Source organism: Dryobates pubescens, chromosome 12, assembly GCF_014839835.1.
Source record: "Dryobates pubescens isolate bDryPub1 chromosome 12, bDryPub1.pri, whole genome shotgun sequence".
Lineage (NCBI taxonomy): Eukaryota > Metazoa > Chordata > Aves > Piciformes > Picidae > Dryobates > Dryobates pubescens.
In genome coordinates, this window is record NC_071623.1 from 28824969 (window position 1) to 28842299 (window position 17331).

Here is a 17331-nt window from a genome sequence, read left to right on the forward strand (position 1 = left end):
AGAGAGGAAAAGAGGACAATTTTCTTGAGGTTGTCCAAAGTCTTACTAATAGTGACATAGAAGGAGATGTGTCTTAAAACTTTTCTCACTCTAAGCCTCATTTTCAGCTGTCTCCTTAGTTCAGCAATCTCTTTCTCCTATCACTTCCTCCCCTCCTTCCTCACACACTCCTCAAACGATTTCAGATCACTCAATCATGCCACAAAGCAGCTGTGAAGTCACATCCTGAAAGACTAAGGAAGTGCGCAAATGATGTACTCTTTGAAGTTACGCTTCATTGTACTTAGTGCAGTTACAAGCTAGTGGCAGTTACAACTGGATAAATCTGAACTAAAAATGCTGAAGAGAAAACCGTCTAACGTGTCTGATAAAGGGAAGAGTCAAAAGCCAAAGGTAAGAGTGTTTAATTGTTATTGTTGATAAATAAGAGCAGGAATTCCTAACAATTTTCAGAAGGAAGATTTCCTTTTAAATCCTAGCTTCAGGGTTCCTTGGTGTGCTAGCAAGTGCCTCAGTGGTATAATCTCAGGAATCTATTTGTATCTACCCACTTCATAAAAGTAATGATGTGCTTCGAGGAATCCTCATTGTGAGCCTGTGCTAAAGTGACCCAGTACTGGACTTTGCCTGTTCTTATATGCTCTGTATCAGTCTTTTAACAGAGGGGCTTACAAGAATCCCCCTCTGTCCCTTTCATCTGTGATAAACTGATGGTGTCCCACAAAGGACTGTGAGAATAAATGAAGAATTAGGAAAGCTATTACATTTGTTCCTTATTTTAATAAATTTCCTTCCACATCATCATAGCCAAAGGAGGAGAGGGCACTTAGCAATTAGTGTTTGCCATCTTAACTTTTCTGGGAGTTATTACATTTTCATGCTGGAAAAAAAAAAATACTCAGAATACATTGATAACCTGCTACGCTGGAATTGCAAGAAAGGAAGTGAGAGCTTTCCAAAATGCATAGGGATGTATCCTGCACTAGAAGTTTATTTTCAGTCCCTGCAATGGGTACAGAATGACCTCTGCAAGTGTATCGTAAGCCTGAAGAGAAATGGCTACTGCTAGACGTGAGCACATCAGTATCCATTTGTATTACAGTTTGCCAGTGCCTTCTAGTCTATGTCTGATCTTAGTAACTCATTTTCTCCTAGTTTACAGACTCATCTTCTCCTTGTTTGGGAATACACCTCACTGTGATTTCTGGGTCCTGAATAATACTGCAGACACTATTTCAGTCTTCTGGTTTTACTTGTCATTAGCTTTTGTGTATTGCAGTTTTCAGCTGTGACTTACTAACAGTTAAAATTAATGTGGGTTGCTTGTTTGTTTATTTGCTTGTTCTACCCATGGATTTGAAACATTCTAAATCTGTTTTCCCATGGGGCTGAATGTTTTTAAAGCATTTGCAATGGCAGGTATTTTCTTTGATTCAATCATTATACTGCTTTAAAAAAACCAGGCCACAGTGTAATTAATATCTAATTACACCATAGGTTAAGAAAGAAAGGACTGTGAGAGACTCTTTGGGTGGGCTTCGTTTTCCTGCCTGTTAAATAATTTGAAGAGCAAATTTTGGTCACTGTCCTGTCAGAATAATGCATTCCTGAACAACAGAACAACAGTCTGAGAATGCACTGCACGCAGTCCATGCTGTTAAATTGCTGGCACTATGACATCCACCATAAATAAGTAAATAAATAAATAAAAATTTGTGCTCATGGGGTTGTTTCACCATACATGTAAAGCAAAGTGTGCTGTGAAACATTTCACCTACTGTAGTCTTTTGCACAGGAATATGTAAACATTCCACAAAGAGAAAGCTTTTGTTGAATGTGCTGCTTAGGAAAAGGGCATGAGATGGTGCAGTCCCACGTGACACAGAGCAGGAGTCTCAGCTTGTTGTATCATGTTTCGAAACATTCCCCATAGGAGCCAAGAAAATACTGAAGTTGCTTAATAATGAATTGGGTAATGTGAGGCACAGGTCCTTACCTCCTAACAGAAGTTTTAAGATTTCAAAAGTGACTTCCCGAGGTCACTTCCTGGCTGCCATGCTCAGCATGGACATCGTTTGGTACCTCCACATACTCTGCATGCAGGCAGGATGCGGTTGTCACTGTGAAGGTCTTAGAATCACAGAATCGACCAGTTTGGAAGAGACCTCCAAGATTATCAAGTCCAACTGATCACCCAACCCTAAATAATCAACTAGACCATTGTACTAATTGCCTCATCCAGTCTTTTCTTAAGTACCTCCAGGGACCCTTGCCTTTAGGAGACTTATAATGTCCCAGTGTCTCTAATATCCACATGGGGATTACACAAGACCTATGGGACAGACAAAAGGTATTGCATGTTAAGCAAAAAAATCACATTTGCTACCTTAGGCCCTCAAAGATGACACCAAGGAGATATTTTTAGGTGATTGAATCTTACCTATAGTGATCAGTTGTCTTTATCACAATTGAATGAATTTCAAGTGTTTCTCCAGGACTTTCTTTTTAATCCTTTTGTTTTTATTCCTAATTTGAAAAATATCAGCATCTAGTTGCACCTTTTGATAAAGATGAAGGAACACTGTGCAAAGCTGGTGTTAAAAACCTTCTCAAGGCAATTTGCTTTTCCTGTATAAATCCTCTAGCAGTGGCTGGCAAGTCAATAAGCAATGCAGGACTAATGCGTATTTTCAGTGTCTGACTGCCAGTTCTCTGTGTACAATGCATTTACTTTATAGATTACTGTGGTGCTGAAGACTTCTGCAGATGCATTAGGTGCTACACAGATGAAAAGCAGCATCTCAGAACTCTCAGTGTCTGCTATGAAAGGGTTGATACTTGTCCATTGCCATGAAATAGAATCATAGACTGCCTTAGGTTGGAAAGGACCTTTAAAGGTCATCCAGTTCAAGCTTCAAAACTAGTAGAGTTGCAGCCTGTTTCATTATACTGCAGGATTTCCCATAGTGCTGCAGTCATGTTCATCATTTTGTTGCATATCTGGCAGTTTTTGCATGTGCATTGATATACATGTAACAGCAGTATGCTCTGTATGAAAACTAAACAAATAAACAGTAATTGCTTGGCAAAAACAAATCTCCACTTGGTGTCATCTCAGAGATCAGGAGAGAAATGCAAGAGAAATGTTTACAAAACTCATACTGGAAGGATTCTGATCCCTTGCCAATATTTATCATTGTAGCTGCACATGCTGCCATGGAACTATACATTTATGTCTTGCACTTCAGCTGAGGACCAAGGTAGTTGAACTATAAAGGAAAAGTCCTAAGGCTTAAAAATGCCTTGCTTAATATTGAAGAAATGCAACAAATCGAAGCTCTCTATTTCAAGCCTGTCTAATCTAACCTATCTGTCTATCCAGGACCTTAAATGACTTTCTTTCAGGGCAGAGGATGTGCATTCACCAAGAGGCAGCTCTCTCAGTGCTTTCTTTCAGTACTCACCTGTCTCCCTGGTTTTTTTTTTCTTCTGTGAAACAGGGCATAGTTTGATTTATGTGCCATAGCTGTTTTGAGATGCAGTATTATTTGTGGGCAGGTGAGGTCAAACAAACAAAGTCTTGCACCTTAGCCCTGAGGTTTGTGGTCATGCTTATGGCTGGAGTCAGACTCAGGTGCTGTGTCAGCTCACTTCAGGGAGAGCATGTTCCCTGCATTACTGGAGCTTTTAGTTGCAAAGCAGAAAAGCACTGCAGCAAGTGGGAGGAAGGCTATTTTTATTAGATGTGTTTCAGCTAAGAGTTTGTGCAGTTTGTCAGAGCATCCCTTGAAAAGCTAGGGAAGAGAAGAGCAGTTGGCTTGGAGGATGAAAGAAGGACCCTTAAAATCGTCTTTTATTCTCTCCTCTTTGCCCCTTTTGACTTAGCGATGTCAGTGCATCTGGGGAGTGGCATGAAGCAGATTTGGAAAGCTTGCCATTTTTCTAAACCATGCTAAGAAATTACGCAGTATCCAGTATTCTCTTTTGCATATGCTTCAGGCAGCGCCTTTTTCTGTCATGAAACAAATGAAACACTTCTAAAGCATTTCACAGCTATTTGGAATTCCACTTTGCAAAGTTTTACACATTTGACCAGGTGCAAATGACAATGGAAGGTGCTAATAATCTGTAAAAAGTGGGCATTGTCTTGCCCACTTCACAGGATGTAATGTGCTAGGCAGAGCCTGTTCCTTTCTCTCTCTCCCTCTCTCTCAAATTCCCACGGACACAGCAAACTTGAGAACTGCCTGATGATTCTTGGCTTTACTTCAAGCTGAAGCAAAGACAACTTTGTGCCGTTTTCCTGGCTTGACTGAAGGAAGTCTTGTGTCATTATTCTACGTGACAGTTGATCTATGTTTATGCTAAAGGTTTGAGACGTTTTTGTTTCCTTATTCCGCTTCGAAATGTGCTTGGTGCTTGAAACTCAGATTGTTTCTGGTGTGTAAGACAATTCAGGGTCAACGACTGTGCATTTTGTTTAGGAAAAATATGTCCAAGTTTTTAATTAAATCAATATTCTCTTAGGTGATAAACTATTATTTATTTTCAGGGTTATGAGAAAATAGTGGCAAATCCAATGGGAGGAGATATTTTAACGTGCAACTTTGGCACTACTTCCTACCAATAATTTTTCCCTTTTAGAAGCTTTAAATGAAATCCTGCCTCCATGGAAATCAATGCACATTTTTGCCATAGACTTGAGGACAGGCTTTCCCCTTTATATATATATATATATATGTTCTTCACAGAAGGCACAATCCTGGTTCTGATAACAAACGAATAAATTAGCTGCGATCCCATTGATTTCAATGGGATTTGTCATCCGAGTAAAGTTTATTGCTCGAGTGTTTGCTGCCTGTAGTGCAGACAGATGCTGCAAGCAAGGGTTTTGTTGTTACTGTTTTTTTAGTAGGTGGTGGCTTGTGACTCTAATGGGAAATACTTATTAAAGAGAAGAAAATAGGAAATAGGTACACCAAAACTAATTCAGGGCATAATTAAATCTTCTGTAGGACAAGATCTGCAGTGGAGAGATTGCGCAGTGTTAATGAATATTAACTAGGATTTATACTTGAGTGGGGAAAGCTGAGGGGTTTAATTTATTTCAAAGGTAGAGGACTGGTAGACTTCTGAAAATAGCAAGTTTTATGTTCTTCCCTTTCCCCCTGAAATTTTGCGTGCATAATACATGAGCCACCGCTAATGTCGCAGATGCTAATTTTCACAACCACGAGTGAAGTGATGCTCCTTTCCATTTGCATTTCATTCTAACAATGATGAGAGGTGATGAGTTGATGATAAGCTGTTTTCACCGTACTGCCCGCTGTGCAAATTTATGCTTATAGGCAAAGATGACACATAGTTCTGTCATTAAAGGTCTTTACTGCCTTGCCTCTTGAAGAAAGACTGTTTGTCAAGATCCATTTGTACTCGGTTAAATAATCAGAAACACATAACAACTCCAGGGAAGTAGCTTTAAGAGCATGGTTGGGAGTGGAAATACCTGTGGGTCTTTATCAGGGAGGGTTCAGAGAAAGGAAAAACAATGCTTGTAATAAGCATATATGTGTAGATGGGGGGAAAAGGGTTGCAGATGTCACTTCAGAAGGTGTTCCTTGTCTCCCTCAGGCTTGGATGAAAAAAAACTAGAACAAGGTTAGAATGAACCTTGGGTTATTTCTCATGTGTGTGGGTACGTAAAGTTCTGCAGCCATGCTACCACTCCTCTTACTTCTGGTATTTTTTCCTTCTTCATTTATGTTATTATCTTGCTCCCTGATTATTGCTTGCTTTTTTTTTTTCAACATCAGTTTCAGAAAGTTGTTTGTATCTTAACATGTATGTTAGCATATCTCCTCTAATAAGTTCTTGACATTTGAGGAATTTTGGTTTCTCACCAGAAAGTAAGGGTCCAGTGGGGAGAGAACAGCCCTCTCTGTCCTGCCCCTTGCCAGGAGGCTGTTATAATGTCCACACTCCACCTTATCTAGCCATTTTGACAAACCAGACTATCAACCATATCATTTATAACTAGCATCTGATAAACACTGTAGGACACCTATTGAGGTGGCATAAATCATAATTAGTTGCTAATTCTTTAGCTTTAGAGAGCAGTTGCCTTACTCCAATATTGTGTTTCTAGGAAACCCAAACTACCCCAAATTAAACATAGAGTAGAGTAGAGTAGAGTAGAGTAGAGTAGAGTAGAGTAGAATAGAATAGAATAGAATAGATTAGAATAGAATAGAATAGAATAGAATTAACCAGGTTGGAAGAGACCTTTGAGATCATCGAGTCCAACCTATCATCCAACACTATCTAATCAACTAAACCATGGCACCAAGCACCCCATCAAGTCTCTTCTTAAACACCTCCAGTAATGATGACTCCACCACCTCCCTGGCTGGATAAAAGCAGTAATTGTGTCTGGGCAGGAGAGGCAGACAATGCAGTCTGCAGTTTTCTGTAGGTTTCAACACTTCTAGTAATCTGTGTCATAGCACAAATCCATACTGAAGTCACTATAAAGCCATTGCTGGCCAACTGGTATAAGCAGTTTGTGCGTGGCCAGAAGAATCAACCCCTTGATGTGTGGATAGAAGTCCAATACCCACTGGGCCTTTGTAACCACAATATCTTCATCTTCCTGAAGTTTGCAATAGAGACTGCAGAGTTTCTGCAATTCTGAGAATTACTTATACTCTCTTCTACACATTAGCAATATTAATATTTTTACTCTAGACATTTTGCTTCTTGGCACAAGGCTACAGATTGTGTATGCTCTGAATATTTAACAAGTCACATGTGCTTTAATCCATCTTAATGGAAAAGTCTGTTTTGTACCTCAGATGAAGGCTTCAGTGTACACATGGTCATATTCCACGGGAAGATGAATGACCGTGTACCTTTTTCCTCAAGAGAAAGCTCTCCTGCATACCTGCTTGCTCTTATCTTTCTAGATTTTAATATCTTATTCCACTTACAGTGTACCCAAGAGCCTATCTTTACTTACTTTGTTTTTCCCAGACTGAAAGGCTATCATAGAAAAAATGTCTGGAGATTTTTAACTTCTTCAGAGAAGCTGCTTCTTTGATTGTGCTTATTATATATCATATTACCACTGGTTCCCCTTACCTCATTATCCATCTTCCTGTATCCATGGATTAAAGCAAAAAGCCAGATAATGACTTCACCTGTACACAGTCTTCAGGCTTCTTCGTCACCAGAACTAGAGGACACAGTCTCAAGCTGTACCAGGGGAGGTTTAGGCTGGATGTTAGGAAGAAGTTCTTCACAGAAAGAGTGATTGGCCTTTGGAATGGGCTGCCCAGGGAGGTGGTGGAGTCACCATCACTGGAGGTGTTTAGGAAGAGACTGGATGGGGTGCCTGGTGCCATGGTTTAGTTAATTAGATAGTGTTGGATGATAGGTTGGACTCGATGATCTCAAAGGTCTTTTCCAACCTGGTCAATTCAATTCAATTCAATTCAATTCAATTCAATTCAATGCAATGCAATGCAATGCAATGCTATTCTATTCTATTCTATTCTATTCTATTCTATTCTATTCTATTCTATTCTATTCAAAAGATCTAGTGACCTATTTAAGATTTTTGCACCATTCTGGATGGAGTTTTAATCCCTTTCATACCCATTTATGTTTTCATCTCTTTTATAATCTTCACAAGAACAACCAAGTACCTCCCACTCCTGTCGTGATTTCCCTGGGATGCTGAATTTCCCCGAGAACCACAGGAAGTTGTAAGGTCATGCTACTTGGTCATTCTGACCTCATTCAGGAGGTTTACTGTTCTTTCAGGCGTGTTGAAAAGCAAGTGAGATATGGGGCCACTGGAATACTTGAGTACCTGGGTTAAGGACTTTCTGCAGGGTTTCTCTTGGCTTCGTCAGGAAGAAGAGCATAGGAGCATTATAGGGGTGCTGTTCAACCAGAAAGCATGGAGAAGTGCTGTTTTGTGTCTTCCCTTTACCATTATGTTTGAAATAGAGATGGAGCTTTGTCACTGGCAGCCTGGAGCCTAGAGATTAAAAAAGAAAAAGCAAAAAAGCTTCCCTTAGAAATAGCACAGCCAAAAGGAGATGCATGAAGATGAGCTGACAAAGTGAGACAGCGGAACGAGCTCACACAGCATGACTCTCTGCTGCCTTCACCTGTGCAAAGTGGATGCTGAGCTTGACCACGCACAAATTGCTTTCACTCCCCAAACTGTACTCTTTTTCTCCTATACTGCTGTTCATCTATTTCCTTTATAAGGTCAGATGTTAAGTCCACAAGCCCCTTCCAGAGCTGTAAAGGGGACATAGTTCACTGATGTATGAGTAGTGTGTAGAAGGAGCATGAAATGACTGATGATGCTAGAGCAGGCAGTTGAGTCTAATCACAAGTATATGGCAAAACTCACCTGTTCAGGTGTTTCCACAGTTTTCTTTCTCTTTTTTCACTCTCTTGGTAATTGTGTCTACATGTGTAGATTTTTTGGAAAACTCTGGGCTTGGGATTCTGGTTATTATCTGAGGAAATGGGAGCAGCACATGTGTTCCTACCCCTTCATCAAAGATCAAAACCTCATAGCTGTCACAATGAAAGGCCAAATTTGAGTAGAGTTTGGAGTGTGCCCTTGAATCTGAGCTTCACCTCAAAGCCCTCCCTGTTGTCTTTGTCTTGATAGCATCATCTCATCATTTAGTGTCTTTCAACCTGGCATGGTTGTCAGGGAGGTTGCAGGAGCAGGGTAGGGGTGAAAAAGCTTAGTCTCAATTTTGTTGTGTGTCAGACTGAAAGCACACTTCAAACATATGGTATATTTGTTTTTCATGAGATGAAACTCTAGTTTTGCACTGATCATAGTAACTTGATGCCACATAGATAATCTAAGAGAGAGAAACTGATCTGCCCAGACTAGACTAGCACTATTTTCTGTACTTGGTACTCACAGGCAGCTGTTGATTGTGTTCATTCCTTTCTGCTATAAGAGTGACCCAATCAGGATGCTATCTTGTCTTCAGATGACTACATTTTTCCCCCCTGGGATTGCAGTAATACAACTTATGCTACAGGAAATACCAAGAATTTAGCACATCTTAACTTCTGCACTAAATGTTCTTAACGCAGTGCTAAATCACTAGGAAACCTTCTTTCAGCTTCCACACTGGTCCAAAACCAAAAGTTTACTCAATTTATTTTCTAAGTGCAAATCTCCAAGGAGCAGGTTTTAGATTCCAAGACTTCTGCTTTGCAAGCACATACAGTTCTTAACACTTATGAGGTTGCAATAAAGTGCCATATATGCCTTCTTCAGCTGGACATTAAGGGTAACTTTGGCCCATTGATGGCCACATGCCAATACAGAAACTCAGCCTTCTGAAAAGAGAGGATATGTGAAGGGGAAAAAAATGATGGCCTCAATCATACTTTTAAAGGAGTCAAAAGTTAACCCACTGTAATGAATATTTTTTTCTTTTTCCCTAGGATAAAAATAGTGTAAATAAATGGACATATAGATCTGATGAAACACTAAAACTCACAGTGACTGATGATGGATACTGCACTGAATTTGAGTTCTCTACTGTAGTGCATCTCCATTAAGGCAATTTCAGCTAATCTCACTATGGATTCATTAATCAAGTGTAGTCAGGATGTCTGAGAGAAGACAATGAAGGGGGAAAACTTGGCCTATTGTTTGGATCTTAGTCTTCAGCTAATTAGTTTGTTTGTAATGCCCCATAATATTTGTATCCCCATAAATAAGTTCCAGTCACAATTAGTTACCATAACAGATGACTAAGATATCTTCATCTACTTACAAGTTCAAAATGATTCCATAAATAGATCAATTAACTTTGTGTTCTCTTTGCATCACATGTCTCCAGTTAACAATGAAATGGAAATGAGGTGGACCAGTGGAATTTAAATATTTTCTTCCTTTAAGCCAATAGTGCAAACATCCAGGAAGTCCTCAATCCTACATCTTTTTCCTGAAGCCCTAACATCCTAAATGCATACTGCAGTATCAGCAGTCTCTTAATGCCTTCCAAAATTTATCCTCTAAAGTCTGTAAGAAATGGTTTCTTCATTTTTTTACTCTTTCTGTAACTTATTTAGGCTTACATCCTGTATAGCTGCACCACATAAAGCTGTCACTGTATTACTTTGTTAAGAAATAAAACAACCCCCCCCAAAAAAACCACTCCCCACCCCCAAAAATAAACAACTAAAACCCCAAACCCCAACTTTTGGGGTTCCAATAGCCCGGTGGTGTTGGAGACTGCTGCAGATGAGAATGTTTATAAGCTCTGCGATATTAACTGCAGCACTCAACCTCAGGTGACATAAAGCATGCAAAAAAGAACTTTCTGTCAGTTTTATTATTTCTAAAAAGGTTCCCCTTGAAAGAGAAGAGTGACCTTGCTCTGCTGAGCTGACATATGCCACTGAATTAATGGCTGAGCTTTGCTGTGGGGAAGCTTGCAGAAACATTACAACTCCAATGGCTGAGTTTGCTATGAACATTAATCAGGGCAACCAACATGATGTATCAAACACTCATTTAAAAGTAATAAAAACTAACTCTCTATTCCCCTCACCCCCCCTTCCCCCAAGTTTCTTAGAATTAGCTTATTGTTGGTCATTACCCATTTTCAAGGGTAAGACTGCAGGATGGCAGTAAAACTTGTATGGTGGGGGTGGGGTTAAGTTTGCTTACTCTTCAGAAAAAACAAATGAGCCTTTGGGATGGTCAGATTTAACGGTGACTTAGAGGTTAGTTTTTAATCTTGTTTCCCTCAGGAAGGTCATTTGAAGGAACACCTTCCCCTGAAAACAAGCCTCTCCCTAGCAAGGAATGCAGAAGCTGCCTTTCAGTCTCAGTGACTCCCTGGGAGCAGGACCAGCTCCCACTTCACGCATGAATGAAACCTAAGATAGGAAAGGAGGCTCTCACTGCCATCGAAATAATTGCTGTATGCCAGGGGTACAGCAGTTTAGCTGCTGTATGACCAAATGCTCTGACTAAAACACTGCCACTGCGGGCAGGAGTATTTTCTGCCAATCCCTTGATGTTGGGAAGAAATTCTTCATAGAGTGATTGCCCATTGGAATGGGCTGCCCAGGGAGGTGGTGGAGTCACCATCCTTGGAGGTGTTTGAGAAGGGATTGGACGTGGCACTTGAAGCCATGGCTTAGGAATCATGAGGTGTTGGGTGACAAGTTGGACTTGATGATCTTTGAGGTCTTTTCCAACCTTGTGGAGTCGCCATCACTGGAGGTGTTTAGGAGGGGACTTGATGGAGTTCTTGGTGCCATGGTTTAGTTGATTGGATGGTGTTGGATGATGGGTTGGACACAATGATCTCAAAGGTCTCTTCCAACCTGGTCTGGTCTGTTCTATTCTGGTCTATTCTATTCTGATCTATTCTATTCTATTCTATTCTATTCTATTCTATTCTATTCTATTCTATTCTATTCTATTCTTTGGGATTGGCAGGTGAGTGTGCTGCAGCTGGCATCTCCGACCATCTCTTAGGATTGCTGAAAGGAACAGGAAAGCCCTCCACTATGCTGTGTCTCCCTGTGCTATTCCATGTGTTGTCTATGTGTGGCACAGTGAGGTGGTAGGTTCCTCATCACCTCTTCTGCTCTGGTGTGGGAGAATTCATTCTAGTCACATTCCTACATCCTCTGAGGGAGTATGTTAGCTGACCCACTCCATGTGTGTTAGGCAGACATAGGGCTCTATTTAAACCCAAGCCCTTGGGGGCTGCATACTCCTTGGCTCATCTCTGAGCATACATATTTTCCTTTTCACTCAAAGCCCACTCTGCAAACATGCTTGTGAGTAATTTCTCTCCCACAAGAAATTCAGCTGAATCCTGCAAGGTCAGGACCTAGGTAACACAGAGCATTAATAAAATTCTGCTGTATAAGTAATCTGGGAATGGACTTTAATTGAAGCAAGGTGATTCACTTTTTAAATATGAGAATTTGTGAATTCATCTGGTTTGGAGAGGAGGAAATTTCAGGAGAGCAAAGATGTTGGTACTTAAGGGATTAAAGATAAAGCCTGCAATTCTTATGCAGTGTTTAACCAGTCTTTACTCAGACTCTACTCCCCTTTACTGCAATCCTGGTTCTGTGGAGAGTGAATTTCCAGGCTTGTCCATCAATGCTTCTGCCTCTGTGTAAATGAAGGGTAAAAAAGGATAGCAGGGAGGTAGAAGTGCACATCACGCCAAGTCCTTAACTGTCATTTTCATAGCTCCTCTGAGTTTGTCACACATCCTTAACCTTCTTTTAAAGTCATTTTCTTTTCATGGTTTTGTGTGCCACTGAAAGTCACTTTTAATTAAATGTCATATAAATAATAAAGTCTTAATTACATAATTATTGCAAATACCTGTGTGCACACTCCCAGAATTGGAGAGACTGCTAGAGAAGCACTTGGAGTGACTTTTCTCACTGGGAACTAAGAGTTCTGTGCAGCCACTGGCTAGAAACACTGGTGCTCAGAACTCAGGGTCAATGTGTGTTTAAAGGAAGAGGAGGTCCCTCCTGCCTTGCACATTTTGCAGCATTCATTTGCAAGAGACTTTCCTGGTGTCAGTGGTTCTTTGCTTTCTTTAGTTCCTCACAAACTTGTTTAATCAACACTGAACATTTTTTGACAGATCAAATTGCCTTTTTCCTCTCAGACTTCCTACACGGCTTGTCTCTTCCTGAGAAAGACTTACAGACTTTGCAAACTCTCTCACCCTCATTTAAATTAGCTGTTCAAGAGGGGATTGGACATGGCACTTGGTGCCATGGTCTAGTCATGAGGTGTTGGGTGACAGGTTGGACTTGATGATCTTTGAGGTCTCTTCCAACCTTGGTGATTCTGTGAACTTCATTAACAGTCGCTTCCCACTCGCTCTCAGCTGCATTGGTGCCTGCCTTGCGTGAGCTGCCCTTCGAAAGAGCTCAAGAACTGAGCTTCTAGTGGAAACTCTGATGTGTAGCCCTGGTTATTGTGAACTACGTGCTTTGTGTCAGCACTGGTTCAGGCTTGAGAGACCCAGGCTGGTACCAGACAGAAGTACTGATAAAGCAGGTGCTCAGTGTTTGCTTTGGAGAGTAAAGTTTGTTGACCCGTGTTAAGTACGATTAACTCGTTATTTTATACAGCTTTTCTTTCCCACTCATTTTCTGCCATTAAAATTAGAGTGCTTGCTCTGCAGCACTTTTGTTCAAAGACCACTTTGCTCTCCTCTCTTCCCACTTCCATGCAGACTGAATACCAGGCCACAGTAACAACCAGCCTTTTATAGAGTCATTTTTAAGCCAGTTAAAAATGCCATTTCAGTAGATTGCCCTATTTGAGTTAGCAAGAACAAGCTGTATCTTTTTTATTGCTTTTGGCTGGTGAAGTACAAGGTTTGGGCCATGTTTTGAGGGTGCTGTAAGTTATATTAATAGCCTGGTTAGTGGCCAGAATGTCTATATGTGTAAACAGGGAAAAAAAAACCCTGAGGTAGGGAGGTCACGATGTTTTCCTTTCTTTGTTTACTTCTGTATTACTCTTTGGAGAATTACCGAATCTTGTATGCAAATTCTCAGTCTTGATGCAGAAGTGAGGGGGGTTTTGTTGTTGCAGGGTTTTTCTTCCCCCCACAGAACGTCCCAAAATATAAACATTGCTACCTCACCTTCTGAGAAAGCAGGAGACCATTTCTTTGATTGTCAGTGCAAGAAGATAAGTTAGCAGAGTGACAATATTCATCTCTACATTGCTACCTCTTAATTTCACTCTCAGAGCAGTCTCTGCCTGAAAGGACAAGGATTATCAGAGAATAGAAAAAATGAATCAAATCCAGAGTTCCACCTATCTCCACTGATCAAAGCAACAAGCACAGACTGTCCCTGCTCCAACTGGCCACATTATTCTTGATGCAGGCCAGGATGCCATTTGCCTTCTTGGCCACCTGGGCACAGTGCTGTCTCATGTTCAGCCAGCTGTCAATCAGTACCCCCAGGTCCCTTTCTGTCTGGCTGCTCTCCAGCCACTCTGACCCCAGCCTGTAGCTCTGCATGGGGTTGTTGTGGCCAAAGTGCAGCACCCAGCACTTGGACTTGTTGAATGTCATCATATTGGACTCTGCCCATCTGTCCAGTCAGTCAAGGTCCCTCTGGAGAGCCCTCCTACCCTCTAACAGATCAACACCTGCTCCCAACTTGGTGTCATCTGCAACTTTGCTGATGACTGACTCAATCCCCTCATCCAGATCATCAATAAAGATATTGAACAGGATGGGGCCCAAAACTGATCCCTGGGGGACACCACTAGTGACTGGCTGCCAGCTGGCTGTGGCACCATTCACCACCACTCTCTGGGCACAGCCCTCCAGCCAATTCCTAACCCAGCTCAGAGTGCTGCTGTCCAAGCCACCGGCTGACAGCTTGGCCAGGAGTTTGCTGTGGGGGACAGTGTCAAAGGCCTTGCTGAAGCCCAGGCAGACTACATCCATAGCCTGTCCCACATCCACCAGGCAGTTGCCTGATCACAGAAGGAGATCAAGTTGGTCAGGCAGGACCTGCCCTTCCTAAATCCATGTTAATTTAGTATTACAGAGGGGAAGGGATGAAAGTTAATTCATTGATTTGTAGAAATTATTTCAGCAGTCCTTGTGTGAGAAAATAAGCGTTCTTCCATCTGCCCATGCCTCCATTAGGTTTTACTGTGCAATTCACATATGCTGAACTTATCCATTGCATGAATCCAGACAGAAAAATCACTTCACTTTATAGGATGCTGAATCCTGGTATCAAAAGTCAATAGCGTATTTTCTTCCTGTAGCTTTGCATTTACTCTAAAAGCACCCCTTCTTCTGGAAATAAGGCCTGGCTGTATCTTCACCAAGTAGGTGTTCCTTGACACTAATGCAGTGGACTGACACGGGTGAAAGCAATAGTCCTGTTCCCATTGCAGCCCAGAGCTCCCAAATCTGCTTTTTGTTATCAGTGTAATGGGGTTGAATACATTTTTAAAAGGTGGTAGCTATTGATTACTTAATGGAAAAAAGTTAGTACAGAGAATTGCTGAAGCAGCCCTATTTAGTGCTCTCCAGTGCAACAAGACCATTATCTAGAATAGTGGAAATCATCCTGTAACCCTTATGAATATTTAATAGGGCTGAAGCAACATCGAAGCACACTACAAAATAGCCCAAGGCTTCTGCACATGTAGGATATAAGATTGTTTGAAGGGTCAAAGAAGAATAACTGATTTCCCTGTGCTCAAGCTGTTTATAGGTAAGACCAACAATAGACAATGTTTTTCCTCATGTTCCTTTTAAAGTATTTGCAGCACATCTGCACTTTAATACGCAGTTATTCCTACCAGACATCTTGAATTGATTGAATGCAACAGAAAGGTCAGCATCTGTTTAGAGATCGCTGTGTGAGACTATTTCATACTTTCCCAATATTGCTGTGATTCCCAGCCTCCTCCTTTATATCCCTCCTGCTCCATGCTGCAGGGCACATTTGGCTGGGTTGACAAGACAGTGAAAGGTGTTAATCTTGTCTAATAGAACAATAATCCTTGGGGCTGTGTTTTTCCATCATGTATTGAGCTACCCCCCCCCTTGTCACAGGCTATTGTTCATCCACTTAACAGCAAACTTCTTTAGGGTAATTTTAGATAAAATTCAAGTGTACCATCCAAATTGTCCCTTTCAGTTTCACAAACATATGAACCACAATGTTTAGCCAACAGAGATTTTCTAGGAGGTTACAATCAATTAAGAGGAGACCTGTGTTACTGGTGCTTTTTTGGTTGGTTTTTATTGTTTTGGTTGTGTTTTTTTTCCCCAGTGAATAGTACCTGTCACTTTACTTGTCTATAAACATTCACAGATCTGTGTCATCTTCTTCAAATAACCTTTGGCTGGAAATATTTTTCAGGCTAGATGTGTCCAGAAATGCTGTGGGTAAAAACAATTGTTTTATTTCTTTTTCTCTTAAGCCACAGTACTCAGAACATGGATCCAAAATGTGGGTAAAATGTCTTCCATCTGGCTGTGCTCTGGACTCCCTCACTACTAAGCCCCTATTACTTTTTTTTGGGGGGAGGGGAGGTGGGAAGAGCTGGCTAATAAAAAAGTGTGGGAAAACAGGGAAATAAAAGAACAAGGAGCTTTTAGTTTCAGTCATGTTCCAAGGGATGATGATTTTCTTCTACTCAAATGAGATTTCAAGACAAAGATTTTTTCCACATGGTTTCCTGAACCTTTTCTTTGTCCTATCTTTTTTTTTCTTCTTTGCAAGCTATTTTTGGTTTATAAGTGACTGTATGTAAGAGATAAAGGAGCTAATATGTTTAGTAACCCTGTGATTTATGAGCAGAGACAAAATAAGATGGGATCCTTCCTGGATGAGAACACCCAGGGGAGGTATGTGTGTGCTCCATGTAGCTGGTATCATTTTGATGAACTCCCTCCTTGGCATCACAGCTGTGAAGCCTGAATACCACCTTGCCACCCTGTGCAGCATCAAGAACCTGACACTGTTTGTGATGAGTCCCTCAGAGGACTAACTGCTACCAAGAATTGAGAGCATCAGGAGACAGAGCAGTAAACAGCAGCTTGTTAGTTATGGGCAGAACATGTATGCCATACCGGCGCTCAGAAACTTGCCAGCAGCTGAAATTGTTACACAGGACTTGGCCCAGTGCTACTTGCCATGCCACCTGGGTAGGGAACTGGAGGACAGGCACAGCATGGGTGATGCTCCCTGCAGAGCTCAGTGTTTGGGCAGTTCTGCTCATCTTACCATTATTGAGAGATTTCTCCTTAACTTCTCCAGAAGCTGGTTCATGCCAGCATTAAGCGTGTCTGTGATGTGAAGACAGGCAGCAGGATAGTTGGTTAAACCAGGCCTTTTCTCCTCCTCTTTTATTGACCCAAAGATAGTCTACCTCAGATGCCACCCTGTGAAAATTCTTACCTGGTAGAGAAGATTGGAAAGTTGTAATGGTAGGGCAAAGCCAGGAGTTTGCAGGTCCTTTTGCAGCTTCTGACATTCCCAGAGGGAGAGTGAAAGGAGGCAGCTAGAGATGCCAGAGTAAGGGGGCAGGATGGGTGTGCTAGAAGCCTGGGGGGAGGTGAAAAGATAGCTTATGTGCCTCGAAGGGAAGAAAGAAATGGAGCAAAGAACTGGTAGTCTGAAATCACTTAATGAATACTCTGAGATACAGGGAGCTGATTGCATAATCTACAATAGTAAACCCTGCTTCAAGAAATCTGATGCTGCATTAAAAGACATTCATTTAGTGTG

General features: G+C 41.3%; 1 protein-coding gene across 1 annotated transcript in view; it reads left to right on the forward strand.

The window, feature by feature from the left end:
* SAMSN1 (SAM domain, SH3 domain and nuclear localization signals 1) overlaps positions 1–17331 on the forward strand; it is a 66152-nt gene that overhangs the window by 26900 nt on the left and 21921 nt on the right. The window lies entirely within an intron of this gene.